Source organism: Podarcis melisellensis, assembly GCF_964234715.1.
Source record: "Podarcis melisellensis genome assembly, chromosome: 9".
NCBI classification, from domain to species: Eukaryota; Metazoa; Chordata; class Lepidosauria; order Squamata; family Lacertidae; genus Podarcis; species Podarcis melisellensis.
Window position 1 is genome coordinate 64007919 of NC_138541.1, and position 22377 is coordinate 64030295.

The following is a 22377-nucleotide window of genomic DNA, read 5'->3' on the forward strand; positions in this document are numbered from 1 at the left end:
GTTTATGCCCATTGTTGGCTTTAACCATGATGCAGACCTAGCTAACTCAGGTCCCAAGAACTTAGTTATGCTGTTTCTGCTGCATAACTTTAGAATATAGCCAGTGATCTTTAGAAGAGTACAAGAAAGCAAGCGGTGCTACAACAAAGCTACGAAAGCAACATTTCTGCTGTGGAGAACACATTTAAACAATTACCCTCCTGACTCCAGCTCTTCCCATCTTTCTCTTTTCTCAGGAGACGGATTGTACATCTTTATGATCAATAGAACCAGATAAATTATTCATTCCGAAAATCATTGATTAGATTTACATCAGTGTACTGTTTCTGTTTTATGGAATGTTTATGAGAAGGCACCGTTAAAAAGAACATGGCCCATTCACATTTATTTCATTAACAGTTGTTGTTGCTGCTGCTGCTGTTCTGCCAATTCCTACCAATCTATGAGGTTGGACTGGGAATATTTTCCTGCCATCGCTTGGGATTTCAAATGAGAATCTTGAGTGCTGCGATTTCAATGCCAAATCGGAAGTTACTATTTGAGTGTCTTGATTGCATTTGTTCTGTAACCAGGAAATGGGGCAGACCAGCCATTAGCTCAGTCTGGCAGCACATCAGGCCTGCAGGGCTGCTGTCAGTCACCTGGTATTGTTGGTCTGGAAACCTGGATTTGTTCCTAAGAAAAGTGTCCCTTTGGTTATTACAGTTGATTTAGTTGTCCTGGATTGGGGTGCATAGGGTGTTAGTGGTGGGGTATTACTCTAGTGAGGGACACACCATGGTCCTTCTGAGGTAGTTTGTCCACCTTTGGTCCCCAGCCTGCACTTAGCTCTCACCAGTAGCTCCCCGAAGCTGGCAGAATGTGACAGTGGCCGCACTCTGGGAAACAGGAAACTTTGACTGGCTGGCTAAACTAGGTGAAGATAGCCAAAGGGGCTCAAATCCTCAGTGACTTAGGGACTTTCCCTGCGTGTGAAGGGAGGCTCTGGTGGATTGAGCAGACAAGAATAATAGTGGGTCCAATGGCCAATAAGGTGGTTACATCAAGCAGGCCACACGCTGGATTTGATCTTTGGCGTCGGTATAGATGTGATCATGATTCCTTCGATAAAGGTGCCATGGTCTGATCACTACGCTCTGAAAGCCAGGATTGACGTTCCACCCCCACCCTGCTTCGGTGGCGAGCCGATTTGGGCTCGCCCGCAGAGGCTGATGGACCCTGATAGATTCCGTCAAGCCTTGCGGGACCTTTCTCCCCCTGGCGACTCATTGACTGAGCTTGTTGAGGGCTGGAATACCCATCTCCTGGCAGCCATCAATGAGATTGCACCTAAGCGCCCTCTGCAACCCCGCAGAAATCGGGCTCCCTGGTTTACCGAGGAGCTCCGGAAAATGAAGCGGGACCTCAGACGGCTAGAGCGAGTATGGCGGGGTGCCCGTGACGGAGCTTCAAGAACATCTTATAGGGTTTTTATGAAAACCTACGAGATGGCAGTGAAGGCCGCTAAGAAGTCCTACTTCTCAGCCTCCATTGCATCCGCTAGCTCTCGCCCGGCGCAATTATTTAGTATAATTCGGTCTTTAACGTCCCTGGAAGGACAGCCAAATTTAAATAACAATTTGACACACAGCTGTGAGGCATTTGCGAGCTTTTTTGCAGAGAAGGTCCTGTTGCTCCGCCATGACCTCCCTGCCAACTTGGATACAATAAAGGAACTGGAGGCCCCTCAGCTGTCCTCGGGTCCAGTATTGGACCACTTTGACTGGATATCCCCAGCTGATGTGGACAGACTCTTCCGAGCTGGAAAGCCCACTATTTGTCCTCTTGACCCGTGCCCGTCCTGGCTGATTAGAGCGTGTCCAGACGAGGTGCGGGCCCCCCTGGGGGATATAATCAGTTTGTTCCCAGGGGAACTGAAGGAGGCAGTGGTGCGTCCGCTCTTAAAGAAAACATCATTAGATCCCTTAGATCTACCCAATTACCGCCCGGTCTTGAATCTTCCATTCCTGGGTAAGGTGATTGAGAGAGCGGTTGCCGAACAGCTTGGGAGGTTTCTGGATGAAACATCGGCTCTGGATCCATTCCAGTCCGGCTTCCGCGCTGGTCATGGGACCGAGACGGCTCTGGTTGCCCTAACAGATGATCTTCATAGACAGCTGGATCGAGGCGGGTCGGGGCTGCTGATCCTTCTAGATCTGTCAGCAGCTTTCGACATGGTCGATCACGAACTCCTGGACCACCGCCTTGCCGACGTGGGGATCCAGGGCACAGTCCTTCAATGGCTGCGATCGTTTCTCTCTGGTCGGGGACAGAGGGTGGCACTTGGGGGGGAATTGTCATCGTGCCACTCCTTGGTGTGTGGAGTGCCTCAGGGTGCGATTCTCTTCCCGATGATTTTTAACATCTTTATGCGCCCCCTCGCCCAGCTTGTCCGGAGTTTTGGGCTGGGCTGCCATCAGTATGCTGATGACACCCAACTCTATCTGTTGATGGATGGCCATCCTGACTCGACCCCAGACACACTGATCAGATGTTTGGAGGCTGTGGCTGGATGGTTACGTGGGAGCCGGTTGAAGTTAAATCCTTCGAAGACAGAGGTCCTTTGGCTGGGACGGGACGATATGGGATTGAGGGGGCAACTCCCATCTCTTGCGGGGGTGCAATTAGTGCCAGCACCGTCCGTTAAGAGTTTGGGTGTAATCTTCGATACCTCCCTCTCCATGGAGGCGCAGATTGCAGCTATTACAAAGGCGGCATTTTTTCATCTCCGCCAAGCTAAGCAGTTGGCTCCTTACCTCTCTCACCCTGACCTAGCCACTGTGATCCACACGACGGTCACCTCCAGACTGGATTATTGTAACTCGCTCTACGTGGGGCTGCCCTTGAGACTGACCCAAAAACTCCAGCGGGTGCAGAATGCCGCAGCGAGACTCCTTATAGGGTCTTCGCTGCGAGATCACATTCATCCGGTGCTATACCAGCTGCACTGGCTCCCGGTGGAGTACAGGATCAGGTTTAAGGTGCTGGTTTTAACCTTCAAAGCCCTATACGGCCTAGGACCCTCGTACCTACGGGGCCACCTCTCCTGGTATGCCCCACAGAGGAACTTACGGTCTTCAAATAAAAACATCTTGAAGGTCCCAGGCCACAGAGAGGTTAGGCTGGCCTCAACTAGAGCCAGGGCTTTTTTGGCTGCGGCTCCAACCTGGTGGAATGCTCTGTCACAAGAGACAAGGGCCCTGCAGGACTTGACATCTTTCCGTAGGGCCTGCAAGACAGAGCTGTTCCGCCAGGCCTTTGGTCAGGGAGCAGCCTGACTCCCTCCTTTGGCAATCTTTACAAAACTTTATGGTTGCCATCAATTTTGATTTTAATTAATTTTATAATGTTTTATAATGTTGCACTACCTTGGTGTTGTTAGCCGCCCTGAGTCCAGCTTCGGCTGGGGAGGGCGGGATATAAATAAAATTTATTATTATTATTATTATTATTATTATTATTATTATTATTATTCCTGCAAGTGGTATAGAGGGAAGTGAGGGGCAGATGAGGCTCATCCATCAGGTAAAGTAGCCCATCTAGGAGAAGGGAAACTCTTAAACCACTTCTGCCTTGCAGGATATCTTTGGGGAAAGAAAGGCTAAGGAGTAAACCATACACAAATCCAGAGTGGAGTCCCTAAGAGAGTTGGATGGGGCCTCCTTCCAGCAACTCCTGCAGCCAGGCTGGTGTCAAACAAATTGCTCTGCTCTCCTTTGTACCACATGAGCGAGGCCGACAGGGAGCTCTTGTCATCTGGGCAGCCCAGAACCTCCATACACACTGCCCAGGCTGGCACCCCGGAGAGGTCATTTCAGTACTGCTAATGCAGTGGGCTTCACCCACAGAGGTGTGGTCCATTGTTCTTGAGACAGATGGATGCCAGCAACGGTTGTTCAGAGTTACAATGCATCAGAAATGTAGCAGGAAACATCCAATACATCATTCTCAACTTGTTCAATGCAATAAGTGCCTTGAATTTCAGACTCCCAGGGTTCTTTTGTGTGGACAGCTTGAATCCACGTGAATTGTAGACTACCAGAACAGTCCTCAATGACTGCCTTCGAACTGATCAGATGCAGCAATGCCACAAAAGTAGTTCCACATTACCATCACTACTACAGACAGGGTTGGAGTCAGGTGATCTTCTGCTTCCCAGACAATAAATCTATTATAAATGGGGCTTGTACAACACTAGGTCCATGGACCATTTGTACCACGGCTCCATCCAGGTTTTCAAGGGGTGCTGAATAACTATGGTTTGCAATTGCTTCCCACTGTTTTGCAGAAGCACATATGGCAAGGGTAGACACTGACCTGTGACCCTGAGGGAATATGGCCTCAACAGAAAAAAGTCTCTCTCTCTCTCTCTCTCTCTCTCTCTCTCTCTCTCTCTCTCTCACACACACACACACACACACACACACACACGTCAATAGAAGGTAGGAAGGATGTAGTCATCTTCTCCCTATATTGAGATGCACTTAATGGAATTGATAGATCTTTCTCCATCCTCTTACAAGGCTGATCAGCATATGAGTGTGTGGACTGCTGGGCCAGGAAAAGATTTCAATGCTGTAACCACTGACTTCATCAAGGAAGAGTAGAAATGGAAACAGGGGAGAGACAGGCACCAACCAACATTGGAGCTAATGTAATCACTTTGGTCCTGTGTTCCACAAAGCAGAAGCCAAACTTGAGGCCAGTCACCATATTGTGTAAAGATATTATGCAGTTGATCTGAGCTTACTTGACCAAGACTAATAAGGCCCCTGTGGTGTTTGCCCTCCTAGGTGGTGTGACATCATACTGGGTTCATAAGGAAAGGGTTAACTAATTGTAAACAGACTAACCAAGGGGAACCCAAGGGGAGGAGTTAGAGTTAGAGTGGTTGAGAAGTCAGTCTGGAATTAGAGACGAGACAGAGAGGATAAGTCTGTGGGTTGGGCTAGTCTGATGTGAGAGAGTGAGAGAATTTATTACGTGGAGTCAGTCAAACAGTTGAGATAATCAGTCAGAAGGTATCAGGAAGGTATAAGCCGGTAAATAAACTAAAGTTATGAAACTGACAGAAATATTATCTGAGAAACTATAAACTTGTTAATGTTTATAAAATAAATTTGTTTATTGGGTTCACTTTTAACAACTGTCTGTACTCAGTGTTTTACCCGAGAGTAATGGGTTGTTGGCAGTGGGGAAGCAAGCACAGTGGTGGCACAGGGATCAATAGACTGTTAAATGTCCGGGGACCCTGTGTGATCGCCACAGCCCCTTTTGCACTATACATTTAAGTCAGCATCATATCACTTTAAGCAGGCAGGACACCCCCCAAAGAATCCTGGGAATTGTAGTTTATTAAGGATGCCAAGAGTTGCTAGGAGATACCTAGTCCCCTCACACAACTTCAATTGCCAGAATTCCCTGGGAAGAGGGATTAATTGTTAAACCACTCTCACTCTGTGAGGCCAATAGGGGTCTTCTAAGAACACTCCATATTCTTAACAAACTACAGTTCTGGGATTCTTTAGGAGAAGTTATTTCTTTTTAAAGTAAGGTAAAGTTAAAGAGACACCTGACCATTAGGTCCAGTCTTGACAGACTCTGGGGTTGCGGCGCTCATCTCGCTTTTTTGGCCAAGGGAGCTGGCGTACAGCTTCCGAGTCATGTGGCCAGCATGACTAAGCTGCCTCTGGTGAACCAGAGCAGCGCACGGAAACACCGTTTACCTTCCCGCTGGAGCGGTACCTATTTATCTACTTGCACTTTGACGTGCTTTCAAACTGCTAGGTTGGCAGGAGCTGGGACCGAGCAACGGGAGCTCACCCCGTTGCGGGGATTCGAACTGCCAACCTTCTGACTGGCAAGTCCTAGGCTCTGTAGTTTAACCCACATCACCACCCTCTTTTTAAAGTGGTATGCCTTAAATGCAGATGGGGCCTTAGTTCAATGAAGTTTATTTCTGGACACATGTATATGACTGCTGTATTAATGTCCTCCCCCACCCATTTTTTTTGGTCTTAAAATAGGACGGCCTTTCAAAAAAAAAAAAAAAACGGGGGGAGGGAATTGTTTGTCCCACCCGGACCCTAAAATGTGTGCTTGTGTTTTAACAGGGATGCTAGCCCCATTAATTTACATGGGACTTCCTACTGAAATTCTGCTGAGCTTCACAGCCTGGCATATTTATTGTAGCACCATTGAAAATAGATACACACATGCTCAAACTTCTCAGCTCCAAGAAAGTGATGCGTCTCCAAGTCTTAGATAAGGATCTTGTTTCAGCTCTGCAGATGGTAAGCATTTATTGATGTTTTTAGGTTAGTGTTAAGCTTATTGACCTGGGGTTTTAATATTTACAGTATTTTGCCAGAATCAATACTGTGACCTTAAGGTAAAGAAAAACACACACATTTAAGTCAACAACAAATCACTTTAAGTTGATGCCAAAGGTTCCTTGCAATCCTTCAAACTTTCTTTCTCGTAACCCTACCTGATGAAATAAGGAGAATTGCACCAAAATCCCCATATTACACCAATGCCTGCTCTATATTAGGGTTGCCATATTTCAAAAAGTAAAAACTAGGACTCCTTGAAAGTTGTTGAGCTGCTTCTTATTATTACAGTGGTACCTTGGGTTACATATGCTTCAGGTTACATACACTTCAGGTTACAGACTCCGCTAACCCAGAAATATTACCTCGGGTTAAGAACTTTGCTTCAGGATGAGAACAGAAATCGTGCTTCGGCGTGCGTCAGCAGCAGGAGGCCCAATTAGCTAAAGTGGTGCTTCAGGTTAAGAACAGTTTCAGGTTAAGAATGGACCTCCAGAATGAATTAAGTACTTAACCCAAGGTACCACTGCATTACAAAAGCACCAAAAAAAGGGGGGGAGCCCAAGCTTATTTATATGTATATGTCTTTTCTGCATATGGCTCTGTGACCTTATTGATAAAATCAGGTCAGCTGTTGCCACAATTTTGTTGTGTGCTACCCTAATCCTCAAGCAGTGTGAGATTCCCAGGGCCCAGGCACTTACCCAGCATTTGCAATACTTTTGGAAATGAGGCACAGTGGAGACTGTGGTGTCTTTATGATATATGGTTCTTAGGATATATGGTTTTTAGCATGGCCCTCCCATGAGGCAGATGGAAGCAGCTACCTTGGGCGGTGGAATCCTGTAGGGTGGTGCCCCTGCGGATGCCCCACCTGCCCCTGCCCCTGCCAGGGTTGCATAGTGTTAGAAGTGGCTCTTGAGATCCTCAAAATAAAATCTGAACAAAATTGGTGAAGCAGCAAAGTGTTTATTGAATACAATATGTTCTTGCAAGAGCGGGTCTTCAAAGTAGGCACACTCTAGCTTTGACGAAGCATGAGCTTATATTTCCTATACCCGAAGTACAGGTTCCCTCCCTTGTCTTCCCGATGGATGGGTACTACAAGGTTTACAGCCTACCACAAACTTTCCATTTCTAGACAATTCTGATAATTCAGGAGCCCCCTCCTCCATTGGTTTGGCTCATCTTAAGATTTGACATCACCTGACTTCCTTTTTTAGGGGGGTTGGGGTGGGGGAAAACACATTGATACCTCTTATATCTAAGCAAAGGGGAGAATGATATCAGGATGCAGAAGATGAAAAGTCATGACTGCCTAGCTTCCAGTTCTCCAGGAGATTTAAAGGTAAAGAGAGAATCTTGGGATTGCTACCTGGTGATCCTGTCTTGCCCGTCTCTGAGAAAAACAGCCACCTTCATCTATAAAGCAGAGCATAGTGTGTTCAATATCTCCAGAGGCAAGATAACTTCCCAATAGCTCCAATTAAAAGAAATCGGGAGAGAGGGAATTAAAGGAGCCCACTTTCATCTGGATTTTTACTCTGTGCCCAGTGGTATTCTGGAAGGAAAAGGGAATAAAATGAGCTGGAAGAAATGTTGCTTATTTATTTTGAATAAAAATAGGAAAGTGGAGCAGACACATAGCAGATATAGTGAACCTCGGTGCATGTGTTGTTGCTGAGATACTGGCTGCATTATAAGACCCTAGTATTTTGCTGTGAGTGAATGTCAGCAGACGATTGAACTTACAGCACAATTGTCTTCCTTTTTATGTTTGTATAATCAATTATAAATATAAAAAAATGAAGTTGAAACCAGAAATCTAGGTGTACCCAAAAAGTTTCACTTTGGAGGCTGAGTTCATAGATGTTTCAGCCTGGAAAACAACTGATCTCCATTTCGAGTTCATTTTATTTTGCTAAGCAGTTGTTGCCTTTTGGCCACAAGGTGGCAACAAATATTAGAATGATTATTGCTGATAATGATGGCTTTGTTGGTAAATGAGCAACTCAGAAGAGCAAAAAGGTCATTCAGTTCCTTACACTGACTTTCTAACTTGATTTTTGTTTTTGTAAATGAGTTCTGGAGAACTTGGGGACTCCTTGGAAAACTATCAAGGGTTCCCAAATGGAAGATCAATAATAGCTGACAAGATTTCCAGAAAAGACTACTAATCTTCTGAACTCACCCCTCCCCCATACCAACACCCGCAAGAGCACATTAGTTGCTTTCTAATGTACAGTGTTAGATCCTACAGGACACCAAGAATCCTGGCTAGCACCCTGTAGCACAAGCTTTGCCAACCTGGTGATCTGCCACCTATTTTGGAAGAAGTGTGACATTTATTCTGAATAAAATGGGATAGCTGAGCAGACCTCAGTGCTGTTGCTGAGATATTGCGGTCCAAAATATCTGAAGAAAACCAGTTTGGCAAAAGCAGTATGCAGAAAATCAATTTGTAAACATCTGAAGTAAAAAAAAAAATGTGTTTCCTGTTTTGTCTGCTTTTCTCTTGATCCCCTTGTTGCATCTGAAATCCAGCCCACTTCGGAATCTGCTGGAAAATCTTGCCAGGAAGTCTTGCTTAGATATAAGAGGTATCAATGTGTTTCCCCCCATGCCTACCCCCTAAAAAGAAGTCAGGTGATGTCAAAATGTTAGATGAGCCAAACCAATGGAGGAGGGGGCTCCTGAATTTGCAGAATTGTCTAGAAATGGAAAGCTCAGAAAGTACTGAATTTTTTTCCAGCCCTGTATGCCAACCTGCACAAATTTTTTCTTCTGCGCCATTATGCGGTAGCTCGCATAGCAATGAAGTTAGTTCCAGCATGTTGCATCACCACTCCTGTACCAATGTGTAAATAAGGATATATAATGTCAAGATAAGGATAGGTATTGTGGTGGAAGAAGTGTTCACAAAGTATCAGGTTCTTTCCCACCCAAACACCCAGTGTATGAGAGACTCTCCTTATCACTGGTGTACTTTATTAAGTCTCTGTTTCATCCAGCTGTGGACTCCCAGTTTAACTCAGTAGTGAAAACCCAGGTGGATAGGAAAGACCATGGAAAACCAACCTGAAATTCTCAGCATGTTGTACGCTGAAAGAAATTTATATGAGCTTGATGTACTGGTGGTATTTGACTCCTAGTAAGTTAGCAAAAATGTATAAGACAAGTAATCTAAAGGGAGTGGAGGGTGGGTGACTCGAAGAAAATGGCGGGGATGGCTGGCGCGGTCACATGCCGAGCTTCCCTATTGGGTGCCCAACCGGGGAGGGGCGTGGCGCGCCAGCCCTGGAGTTGAAGCAGGGGGAGGAACGCCCCCTGCATGACACAGGAATCATCTCCTGCTCACAAACCCTCCCCTCTGGGAGGAGGAGAGGCTTAAGTTAGCAAAAATGTATAAGACAAGTACAAATACGTGCTGGAAATGTAAAAAAAAAGAAGGTACCTTTTAACCATATGTGGTGGTCGTGTAAGGTAATAAAAGCATTCTGGGAAATGATATACAATGAATTGAGAAAATGTTTAAAATAACCTTTCTTTAAAAAAGCAGAAGCTTTTTTAATTAGGAATTGTAGGTACTGAAATCCCAAAGGAGCAGAAAAGACTTTTCATGTACGTGACAACAGCTGTACGGATGCTACTAGCCCAGAGATGGAAAGAAGATAAAGTCGCTACCAGAGAGGAATGGCAAACCAAGCTGCTCAGGAACCAGGAAGGCAAAATCTTCAAGAAAGAATGGGAAGAATTTATAATTTATTTAGGAGACCACTGTAAGCAGATGAAAACATTAGCAGGATTCTAATATCACTTGTCATGTAACAAACACTATGGACAATATGGAGAGATACAAAATATGGATTATGAAATCATATGCAGTTGAAAAGGTTGACAATAGGACTGGGAAGTCTGGAGATTCAGAGAAATCTCTATACAGTGGTATCTTTGGTACTCAAACAATTGGAACTCAAACACTGCAAACCTGGAAATAAGTGTTTCAGTTAGTGAACTTTTTTCAGAAGCCGAACATGCTCCATTTTGAGTGTTACGCTTCTGATTTGAGTGCCACACTTCCATTTTGAGTGTTATGCTGAGGTCTGTCTGTTTTTGCTCATTATTTTGGGTTTTTGCGGCTCTTTATTATTATTATTGTGATTGTGTGGAACCCAGTTCAGCTACTGATTGATTGATTGTGTGACTTCAGTACATTGTTTATTGCTTTCATTTTATTGATCAGTTGCCTTGTTAGATAGTAAAATCCATGTTAAATTGCTGTTTTAGGGGTTGTTTTTCAAAGTCTGGAACTGATCCATGTTGCATTCCTTTCTATGGGAAAGCGTGCCTTGGTTTTGGAACGCTTTGGTTTTGGAATGGACTTCCAGAAAGGATTCAGTTTAAGAACCAAGGTACCACTGTATATGGATATGGACTTGGTACTGTTAAAACCTTACACTTGTAAAATCGATTTAAAAAAAATATCAAAAAGAAAATAAAAAAGAAAACCCAGGTGGATCCAGCTGAGGCCCACTCAGCTCATTCATTCAAGTCTTGGTAATACAATCTGGATCAGCCTGCTCATCTGCAATCAAGACATGGATAAGCATGGTTTTCTTAAGGACCAATTTGGCATTCAGCAGCAGCAGGAGCTCCAGACCAGAGGGCTTGGTGGGTCTGCTACCAGAAACTTCTAGTGGAGTGAGAGGACTGGAACAGGGAACAGGGAACAAGCACGTAGGCCTCTATGTGTGATGGTGGAGAGCTCTGCTCCACTCCATCCCAGCAAGGACATTGTTACCCCAGGGGTCCCTCTCAGATTTGCAGGACTGCAATGAATAACAACTCTCTTAAAGTTAATAAGGGAATTTTATTGCCGAACCAGTTCAATCTGATTTCTAGATTTATTTATTTTTTGAATTGTGATTTAGATTTAAAGAGGACAGATGATCATTGCAGTGCCATTTGATTTCCAATAATTCTACATACTGCTTCATAATAGTCACCCACCTTAGGCGCAAATGGGATACCCATCTGCTTTTGAAAACAAATAAAAAATGAAATAAATAATTATTATTTCCAAAAAGGATGGAAATATGAACAAATGAGTTCCTGACCCCGGGATGTGGGGTGCATTCATTTTTCATTCTCGTTTCTTGTTTGTATCATTCATTTCTCAAATATTTCTTTTTAGATGGGAAACTGAAATAGTCTGGGAAACTGAAATAGTCTGGAACAACCTGTGCAGATTACAATATCAGTAAAAGTTATGCACATGCACACACACAGAGATGCTAGATTGTGTGGATTATAGGCATCTGAAATGGTAGTAAGAAGAAAGTCTAAAAATGTCATGCCAGCCGGATGAAAATTGCAGAAGTTGAGAAGTCCCAAGCTCCCTTTGGTGTGCAAAACTAGTTGTGTTGTGTTTTGGGTCCACATTCCTGTATAGTTTAATTTGCGTGTTGAGTCCCACAATGCCACCCACCAAAAAATTCACACTTCACACGATTTTTTTTGTTTAAGGTTTTTGGCATAATTTTGGCCACAACTTTATTAAAATACAAAAAATGTGAGTGGTTGCTTAGGCATTGGTTGACTATCTGTCCATGCCCTCAGGGACAGAGCTGGCCCTTCCGGATTCCAGCGGAAGCCAGCGTGGGAAACAAGTATTGGGTGAGAAATGAAGCTGGGAATCAGACTAACACTTCTCACCCTCATGTTCCGGTGGGGCTTGCACGGCCCAAGTCCGACTCCGGGGACAAGGACGAAAAGAATGGCAAGCCCCTGGATTCCTTTAACGGAATTCCCTTCGCATCATTTGGAGGGATAGGCACTTACCCCTCCAAGCACCAATTTAACCAATGCCTAACCGCCAACCTTACAAGTTGTGACGATTTGCTACGCAGTAGGCAAAAACCAAATGGCACCAGCCAATCAGCCAGATGGCAAAATTCCTACCAGGCCCCCGCACCAAGGCGAACGACCCCATGACAGGCATAGCAAGGTCAAGCGATATGAAAAAAACACCCTATAAAAGGGAGGGAGGGCGGGTGATCCGGTGCAAAAATGGCCAAGAGGACGTCCTACGTCTGGCCCCTGTATTTAAAGACTCTGACCCCTCCTCCAAATTGGCAACAATCAAAACTCCCCAGCAACCCAAAGTTAACCACTTAAAGGCTTGGGTTCCTCACCAAATTTGCCTAGTCACTGCAGGGTGGCCTGTTTCCCCAACCGCAACACGTGCTCTCTGTTAGGGAGAACACGCTTTGCGTGTTGAGTCCCACAATGCCACCCACCAAAAAATTCACACTTCACACATGATTTTTTTTGTTTAAGGTTTTTGGCATAATTTTGGCCACAACTTTATTAAAATACAAAAAATGTGAGTGGTTGCTTAGGCATTGGTTGACTATCTGTCCATGCCCTCAGGGACAGAGCTGGCCCTTCCGGATTCCAGCGGAAGCCAGCGTGGGAAACAAGTATTGGGTGAGAAATGAAGCTGGGAATCAGACTAACACTTCTCACCCTCATGTTCCGGTGGGGCTTGCACGGCCCAAGTCCGACTCCGGGGACAAGGACGAAAAGAATGGCAAGCCCCTGGATTCCTTTAACGGAATTCCCTTCGCATCATTTGGAGGGATAGGCACTTACCCCTCCAAGCACCAATTTAACCAATGCCTAACCGCCATGGAGCCCTCAGCTCACCGCCAAACCACTCACAGCCTCAACCAAGACCTCAGCTTGGTCACCACCGCACCAATCCAAGCCTCATTCCCTGAAGCAGAAAGGTGCACACCATCAGCACTGGGGAAAAAAAGGATGGCCTCTGAAAAAGAATCTTGGGGTGGGAAATCACATCACCACCCAGCTCCAAAACCTTTTTGACCACCGCAGCATTGATGCGTTTTCTGGCCCTTTCAGTGGCGGCCGGGCAACGACTGCCCCTCCAAACGCAGCGTTGCAAGAGCTTTGACCAAAAGATTCTCGCTGTTGGCACCATTGCCCGCAGCGTCTCCAGGTCACCCAAAATTGCAGCACGTAGTGACAAGCAGTCCATGGTCACTATGTCGTTCTCGCCCAGCTGCACCACAATAGCAGCTGGCGGCCCCTCCAGGAGCAACTGCCTCCGGATACTTGGCAGGAACTCTGACCAGCGCATTCCTCGTCTGGACAGCCAGGACAACTGAACGTGTGGAGGAAGACCGAGATCTGGACCCCATCCAGATTGCTGTGCTGCGACGCCAGCCCAATGGACGATACTGTGCCCCACCATCCAAATGCGGACCACCGCTAAACCTAATAAAAGTATAAAATAAAAGCAGTGTAAGATACCAATTGTCAGCGAACATAACCTTTGAACGCATTTGATTTCCAGCGACCCAAATCCTTTATTCTGGCAGCTGACAAGCCCCAGTGGGCAGCTGTCGTGGCAGCCCCTATCCTAAAAGAATGGGGGGCGAAACCTTGTGCTGTGCCGCCACAAGCCAGAATCGCCTTACGCATCACCTTTGCAAACTGGTGTCTTGACAGGGGCAAACCATTCTCATGCCTTAGCAGAGGCCCCATTGGTTCACGACTAGCAGCACCTGACCTCAGCAGGGCAGCACTGATGACTGGGCCCCACCATATCGTCAGTACCAGCAAACATTGAGGGGAAGCAAATAATCCCAAGGCAATCGCATCCCGCCAGGCGTCGTTCCCCTTAGGGGAAAGATGCACCCCATCTGCCCTAAAGAGGGCAACAGCCTTGAAGAAAATAGCAGGGTGCAATATTACAGAACCACCTAAAGCAAGGGCCTATTTTATTTTATTTGTTATTTTATTTTATTATATTTACTTTATTTTATTCTATTGTCCACCACCTTATTAACATGCTTTCTGGCCTGCTCAGTGGTAGTTTGTCTAGGCATTGGTTCCCGACTAGCTGCACCTGACCTTAGCAGGGCAGCACCGATGACTGGGCCCCACCATATCGTCAGTAAAAATAAACAGTGTGGGGGAGCAATGAAACAGGATCAGACTCAAGCTCACCCCCAAATGCTCCCAGGGACTCTTGTGTGGCCCTACCCCTCGAAAAGGGTCGACAAAAGCATAGCGAATCCTTGGATTCCCTTAATGGAATATCTTTGCGCATTGGAGGGGACATGTGCTCCAACCCCCCCCCCCTCCAGACCACCTTGAACCAATGCCTTAAATTATTTTGAGTCCAGGGAGAGCTGCCATCAACTCAATCCAAGTCCTCTTGCATGCAGGAATGCAAACTTATGCTGGAGGAAGACAGCAAATATTCTCGCCCAGCTGTACCACCAGCACTGCGGGAGGACCTGCACAGGTCACACTCGACCACACCCAAGGAAGGATCTCCTCCCAAAGCATTCCCCATCTGGACATCCAGTAAATGTTCACATGGGCAGGAAGACTGAGATGGCGCCCCATTCCAAACTCGTCAACATGCTTGTCAGCCTAGTGTACAATGCTGTGACCCAAATGTGCACAGCTGCTCCTATGAAAAAAGGAAATAACAGACAAGCATCAGCACAGACATCATTTGACACTTCTTGATATAACCCTTGTCAGCGTCAGACTTCCAACGACCCGTATTCACAATCCTGTCTACTGACAAGGACCCCAGTGTGCAGCCTTTGCAGCAGTCCTATTCGGAAGGAATGAGGCGTGTTCAGCGGTAAGCAAGCCGCAGGCTGTGATAACTGGTGCATGACGTAAGCACATTGATGCCTGGCTAACGGGAACCCATTTTCATGCACTAGGAGCGGGCCAGCCCCCAGGGAATGAAAAGCCAAATATTATGTTATCCATAACCAGGCAAGGGCCCTCCTCACTTGTGGCGGGAACCCTGATTGTGGCACTCCTGCCCACTAAGTCTGTTTTTGAGTTCCCGATTCTAAAGACAAGCTCCAAAGGATAAGGAAAAGTCCTGAAGCAATAAGCCTCCAGACTCTCAGCCCCATGCTGGCACCAACAACCATTTTCCTAACCCTCAGTGCGAAAATGCAATGGACTACTGAAAGGAATCTCGCCTTGATCTTTAACCAGCAGACAAGTTTTAACTTGTTGCAGATACTACATAGGTAAAATTGACAAACTTCCTGCCCGCTGTCCTATGAGGTTGGAGCCTATTCCAACCTTCCAAGGCCCTGCGCACTATAAACTTTATACAAGGGTCTCTGAAAATTAAGCTTCAGTGTAACAGATATTGCAGCGGACTGAATTCTGATAGTTATAACAGCACGCCCAATCTGCAGCAGGTGGACCAAATACTGCAGGATCTGCTCAGAGGATAGGGGCCAATTCATCTGAATGGCCGAGGACTGCCAGCTTAAGGCTAAGAAATCCATCCAGGCCATCCCATAAGAGCTAAAAGCAGAAGGGGAAATGGAAGCTGCTGCTCTCTGTAAATACTAATTGTTGTCAAAATGCCACAGGTGGTCTGGAAAAGTCTGGCAACAGCTGAGATCTGAAGCACTTCATCTGAAAATGGGATAGAGTGACAGCAACATCATTAGAGGATCCCGTAATTTGGAGAGAGGAAAGCACAATATTAAACCTTAAGCGGCGCAGTTCGAAAGCGTGAGCGGAGGGGCGGAGAATCTGCTGGAGCGTGAGGACTGTTTTGCCAAGACGCTCACCACTACCTGGTTATCAGACCAAAAGCAGATCCGATGGTCACTGAACTCCTCGGGCCACATGTGAACTGCTACTACAATGGGGAAAACTCAAGAAAAGTTATGTCACATGATTGCCTCACCACACCGGGCTTGAGGCCATAGCTTTGCACACCAGCGGCCCTTGAAATAAAACCAAAGGGCAAAGATCCAGCAGCACCAGCATGAACCTGAAAATCCTTGTGCAGGTTCAAGGTATCCTGCCATGACGAACTACTATTGCATCCATTCAGGAATTGCTACCATCGCCTGATATCTGCCTTCACCACACTTGGTAGGCATACACAAAGGTAAGGGCACCTCAGGCCGCAGGCAGCTTGGCCTAGTGGGAAGATTAATTAAGTGGCCCAGAGGAAGTATTACAAAATAACTTTCTTCAAGGCAGACAGCTTCTCCATAGGCAAGTGGTTTGTTTTAGCAACGATATCCACTGGATCCCTAAATAAAATGGGAATAAGGGCAAAAGGTATTGAGCTATTGCTTGCCAGCTTCCAGCCCCCGCTTGGGCAGGGGGCATCTTGTGCTGCCATCATGATATGCAAATTTACAGGGCCGACGCTGGCCAGAACCCCTAAAGAAGTCCTGACAAAGCTGCCGCCGAGCCAGCTTCCTTTTCCGACACACACTCTGTGCAATGCAAAAAACACGCTCTGTGCAATGCAACTACACACTCCGTGCAATGCACACACAAACCCTCCGTGCAATGCAACTACATACTCTGTTCAATGCAACTACACACTCCGTGCAATGCAAAAAACATGCTCTGTGCAATGCAACTACACACTCCGTGCACTGCACACACAAACCCTCCGTGCAATGCAACTACATACTCCGTTCAATGCAACTACACACTCCGTGCAATGCAAAAAACACGCTCTGTGCAATGCAACTACACACTCTGTGCACTGCACACACCCTCCGTTCAATGCAACTACACACTCCGTGCAATGCACACACAAACCCTCCGTGCAATGCAACTACGCACTCTGTGCAATGCACACACACTCTGTGCAATGCAAAAAACAGACTCTGTGCAATGCAACTACACCCTCCATGCAATGCACACAAATTCCGTGCAATGCAACTACACACTCCGCGCAATGCACACACACACTCTCTGTGCAATGCAACCGCACCTTCCGTACGATGCAACAACACACTCCGTGCAATGCAACAACACACCCCTGTGCAATGCAACAATACACTCCGTGCAATGCAAACACACTCTCTGTGCAATGCACACACCCCTGTGCAATGCAACTGCAAATCTCTCACGCAATGCAATGCAATTGCAGCCCGTGCAGCGCTGTGCCCTGCAACGCACAGAACAAACTGCAATGCGGGCACGCAAAGGTGCTTTCTCCCACTTGCATATTGCAAACGTGGCGCCCGTTACATCCCTCGCAGTGAGGTAAACACCAAAAGGACCTAGGTGTCCAGGTAGAGCAATGGGGGAGCATGCAGCTGTCCCATACAGGGACCAATCCTGCAACCTGGGCATTACCGGCACTATGCGCTGACCCAGTGAAACCAATGCTTATAGACCACATAAGGACACTATTCAGGCCGGAAACGCTTCCAGGCCATCAAATTCTAGGACAAAGCCCTAGGATCACCTGCTAGGCCAGGCATAATTGTTTCCAGTGAAATAGGAGAGTTGAGGTAGCCCACAGCTTGCCCTTTTAGAAGGAAGCACCCCTTCAAGAAAACCCAAAGTTCTTTTATCACAAATGGGCAGAACTACCCAGCAACAGAATAGCCTAAAAGGAGCAGTTAGTTTTGTTTTGTTATAACAATGGCTAAGAGGGGGTTATGAACCCTGTCTCCCAGGTCCTAGTCTTACACTTTAGCCACTAAGCCACAATGGCTCGTCTCTAAAATGGCATTCACCACTATCAGGGCAAAACAAACTTAAAGAAAATAAACTTGTTCAGAAATGGCATAGTTCAAGAGCATATACAGAGTGCTCCAATCCTTGGAGGCAGAGAGCCTCTGGGGCCGTCTGCCTCAGATATACATTAGGAGCAACTGGGCCTGCAAGCAGATACATTCCTATAGCGAGAATGAGTCACGTTACAGAGACTTAACAATTAACTGCTACCTGTAGCAGACTTAGGCTTGGAAGTTAATGTGCAGGCCGAATAGGCCTCCCTGTTTCTGCTCTTGAAAATCTTAGTCTCATAGCAATATTAAAGGAAGCCAAATTAGTGCTCCCACCCAAGGCTAGCTTAAAATTTGGCCAACAGCGCTGCACACACTCAAATTAAAGCCAACCTTCGGGGATACTATAAACGAAAGTGATTCCAGCTAAGCTGGGAATAGCCCTGACTAGCCCCACAATTTCAACGAGAGAAATGGGGGAAACCTTTTGCGAAAGAAAGCCCCTAACGGGGGCTCTTTCCCTATTGGGAAAGGCAAGCCACAGATACAGGGAGAATCTTCCCACAGGGCAGGGTAAGGGGTGGGGTGGGAAATAGAACAGGAAAAGGGGGGAATTAAATTATTTAAGGGACTAGAGAGGATTAAAAAGAAAGGGGAAATAAAGAAATAAAGAAATGTAACCAGACAATGAGAAGATTGTCCAAGTGCTCCAAATGATCCGGTGCAAAAATGGCCAAGAGGACGTCCTACGTCTGGCCCCTGTATTTAAAGACTCTGACCCCTCCTCCAAATTGGCAACAATCAAAACTCCCCAGCAACCCAAAGTTAACCACTTAAAGGCTTGGGTTCCTCACCAAATTTGCCTAGTCACTGCAGGGTGGCCTGTTTCCCCAACCGCAACACGTGCTCTCTGTTAGGGAGAACACGCTTTATCATTTTCAGCTTTTCATCCATCTACTTTATGCAGGTTATTTTACTAATATAATTGGATGTCATGCTCCATAGTGGTGTTTTGCAGCTGACGGATGATTTAAAATGTAAGCTTTACGAACACGACAATGTCAAGAACCGGCTAATTAAAAATCAACTTACCGCCCAAGCCATTTCTAGTCATTTATAGCATAATATGTTCAGAATATGCATCACATTACAATCTCACAAAAAACATTTTCTTCTTATATTTGTGTTTGGCAGATTTGCCTCTTTTTGACAACCTGAAATTGGTACACCCCCATGCATCTCACTTGGTGTGATTTAATTAAAATAGACAACAGCAACCCATGCCGCAGTTCTTTTGAAATAACTTTGCAGGTTTGACCTGGAGGTGAAATTAGCCTGAAAATACCATACATATTACAAGTAGAAAGGAAGTTCTTAGCTTTTCAATGTACTTTGTATTATATAGTAACAAATGTGTTGTTTGCATTGTATATACCAGTACATTGACTTTATATGGCAGCAGTGGTGAACCTATGGCAAGCATGCCACACTTGGCACACAGAGCCCTCACTGCTGGCACACATGCCATCGGCCCATCTGCATTGTGTCCGCTGTTGAAACCCAGAATCTTTTTTTTAAAAAAAAATAAATAAAAATTTGCTGGTGGCCGGAGATTGTGTTCCGCGATTGGTCTGTTTTCCAATTTGCTGTGCCAGTGGCTGTTTCTGATTGGGCATAGCAACATTCATTTTTTAACCCTTATTGTGCTGATTTTTTTTGCACTTTGGCGGACGATGAAGTCGGTGCTGCGTGTTAGTTCCAGCAAAGGTATTATTGGTCATTTATTTCTGTTCTCTCTCCCCACTAAAAAGCTCAGCAGCTTTGAGACCCCCCCAAAAAGCAAAGCAACTTTTGCGACCCCTGACCCCCCAAAAGCTCCAGAACGTTGGTCAGCAGCTCCTCAAAAAAGCTCAACAACTTTGCGATAAATAAGTAGGTTTTGGTTTGCAGTCTGGGCGCTCGGTCTCTAAAAGGTTTGCCACCACTGTTATATGGGATCAAACATAGCCAACTAGGAGATTCTATCATGGGAATGAATTCTAGACTATAGGGGAAAGTGTGACAGTACTGAGATTTATAAAAGACTTTTGTTTACTTATGGTCCATTCATGATCCCAGGGAAGATTATGTCATAACCTTCTATAAACAATAATATTAACTCAAACAGTTATGACTTCAAATCAAATATACTAAAAAAAAAAAGTACAATAGCACAGCAGCAGACTAGACCCAATTCAGAGTTTGCACAGTGTGTTGCCACAGTGAGACAGGTTCCTTGTTTGGAGTACCAGTAATAATAATTAATAAGAATAAGAATAATAAGAATTTATACCCCACCCATCTCCCAGCCACTCTGGGAGGATCCCAACAAAATATTAACAATATGATAAAAACATCAAACATTAAAAACTTCCCTAAACAGGGCTGTCTTCAGATGTCTTCTAAGAGTCAGATAGTTGCTTATTTCCTTGATGTCTGATGGGAGGGTGTTCCACAGGGCGGGCACCACTACTGAGAAAGTCCTCTGCCTGGTTCCCTGTAACCTCACTTCTCACAGCGAGGGAACTGCCAGAAGGCCCTCAGAGCTGGACCTCAGTATCCGGGCTGAACAATGGGGGTGGAGATGCTCCTTCAAATATACTGGGCCAAGGCCATTTAGGGCTTTAAAGGTCAGCACCAACACTTTGAATTGTGCTCAGAAATGTACTAGGAGCCAATGTAGGTCTTTCAGGACTGGTGTTATATGGTCTTGGAGGCCACTCCCAGTCACTGGTCTAGCTGCCACATTCTGGACCAGCCATGTCAGCCACAAAATCCTCCAGAGCACTTAGGAATCCATCAGATTCCATCAGTCTCTGAGAGTGCATCAGCTCAGTGGGGCTTTCTCCCCTTGCACAGTGGAATAGCTACATTCATTCCAAACCCCACCAGCGAATGACATAGCAACATGTTAAGCCTAAGATGTATTTTGACCCACATATATATATTCTTTTTGGGTGTATGATTGTGGCAACTGAGAATTTAATGATATACAGGAAACAACCATTTTCCGCACATTCAAAGCATGCATGGCTGTGCAAGTGTGCATCACCATGAACCAAGGACTGGCACGAAAAGGGGACATAACAGGGTGCAACGGGATGTAACCAGATGGGGTGGGCTTATACATGCTCTGACGTCATGTGCAATGACCTGCAACACAACCCCTGCACAAATGGGGGGCGGGGAGGGGAGGTTGTATGTACTTAAAATGCTTATGTAAATACTTAAAGAAACAAGTTTGTCCAGAATCATCTAGCCATTAACTGTAAATATATAATCCTTAAAATTGCCTAGTTCTGAGTACGTCATACTCCTCACCCAATTTTACACTGCCATAAAATTTAAAATTTGGCATAACATAAAGCCACATAATTAAGGATTTAGGAAATTGGGAGCGCTAAACAATTTCTTGCACTTTTTCAGGTTCACCTTTTTGGCAGGTCGGGAGAGGGTGGACCATTATGCAAAGGGAAGTTGTTGTGCTACTTTGGAGCCAAGTCATAATGGCTGCATTTGGAAAATGTTGTTATACCCTAATTTGAAGAGCTAGTAAACTCTCCTATCAGAAATTGTATAAAATGGCAAGGGCTATAATATTTCTTCTTCTTCTTCTCCATAGCATAAATATAACTTAATGACTTGTTGGTCATAGTTTTGCAGAACAGATCAGTGTTGAGGCTGACAACATACAAAATAAATTTCAGGCTACTGCATTGTGCATACACAGACAACTCACACAGACAACTCTCTCTCACACACACACACAAATTAATGCCTGAAGTTCAGGTTTTAATGGAATTGCAATATATGTCCTCATTATATTATAATGTTGCTAACAGCAAGTGCCAATATAACAACTGTGTTTTCTCTATTAATGAAGAAAACAGATGTAGAGATGTTTGAGAATGTCACATTAGGTTTCAGAGAATTGATTTGGGAGGGGGAATAAAGGATTCCTTTAGTAACCTCTTAACCTTTCTATGCTCAAGGGTGACCTTTGCAGTATTAAAACTTGGAACATCAAAACACTGCACAGCCCCAAATACAGTGGCACACAATATAATGAGACAGTATCTGAAATCAATGGCACATTTTTCATGAGAATGTTAAACCAACAACATAGCAAACACACCCTAGAAAACAGGCTATTCCACAATATTTCCACAGACAAACTAGATTATTTATTAGAGTAGATTGTGACCAAGTTTGTTAATATTCTAGTAAAATAGACAAATTGCACCTATTTGTCCTCTTGCTGCTATGAAAGAAATGATGGTTGGGAAGGTTTGCAATGGTGCATTTTGTGATTTAGCATAGAAGGTACAATCATGCTTGATATTAGAAGTAATGGAGTTGATGACTTCCTTTTTAAAGCGGACATGAATCCCAATTCACTG

The 22377-nt window shown here is 45.3% G+C and overlaps 1 long non-coding RNA gene across 1 annotated transcript; it reads left to right on the forward strand.

Annotated features, from left to right (window-relative positions):
* Window positions 1-4976: 4976 nt before the first annotated feature.
* On the forward strand, window positions 4977-11587 carry LOC309377462. Its single transcript, XR_014171597.1, has 3 exons — window positions 4977-5060; window positions 6153-6332; window positions 11566-11587. It is a non-coding gene; the product is annotated as an uncharacterized lncRNA (long non-coding RNA).
* Window positions 11588-22377: the final 10790 nt, after the last annotated feature.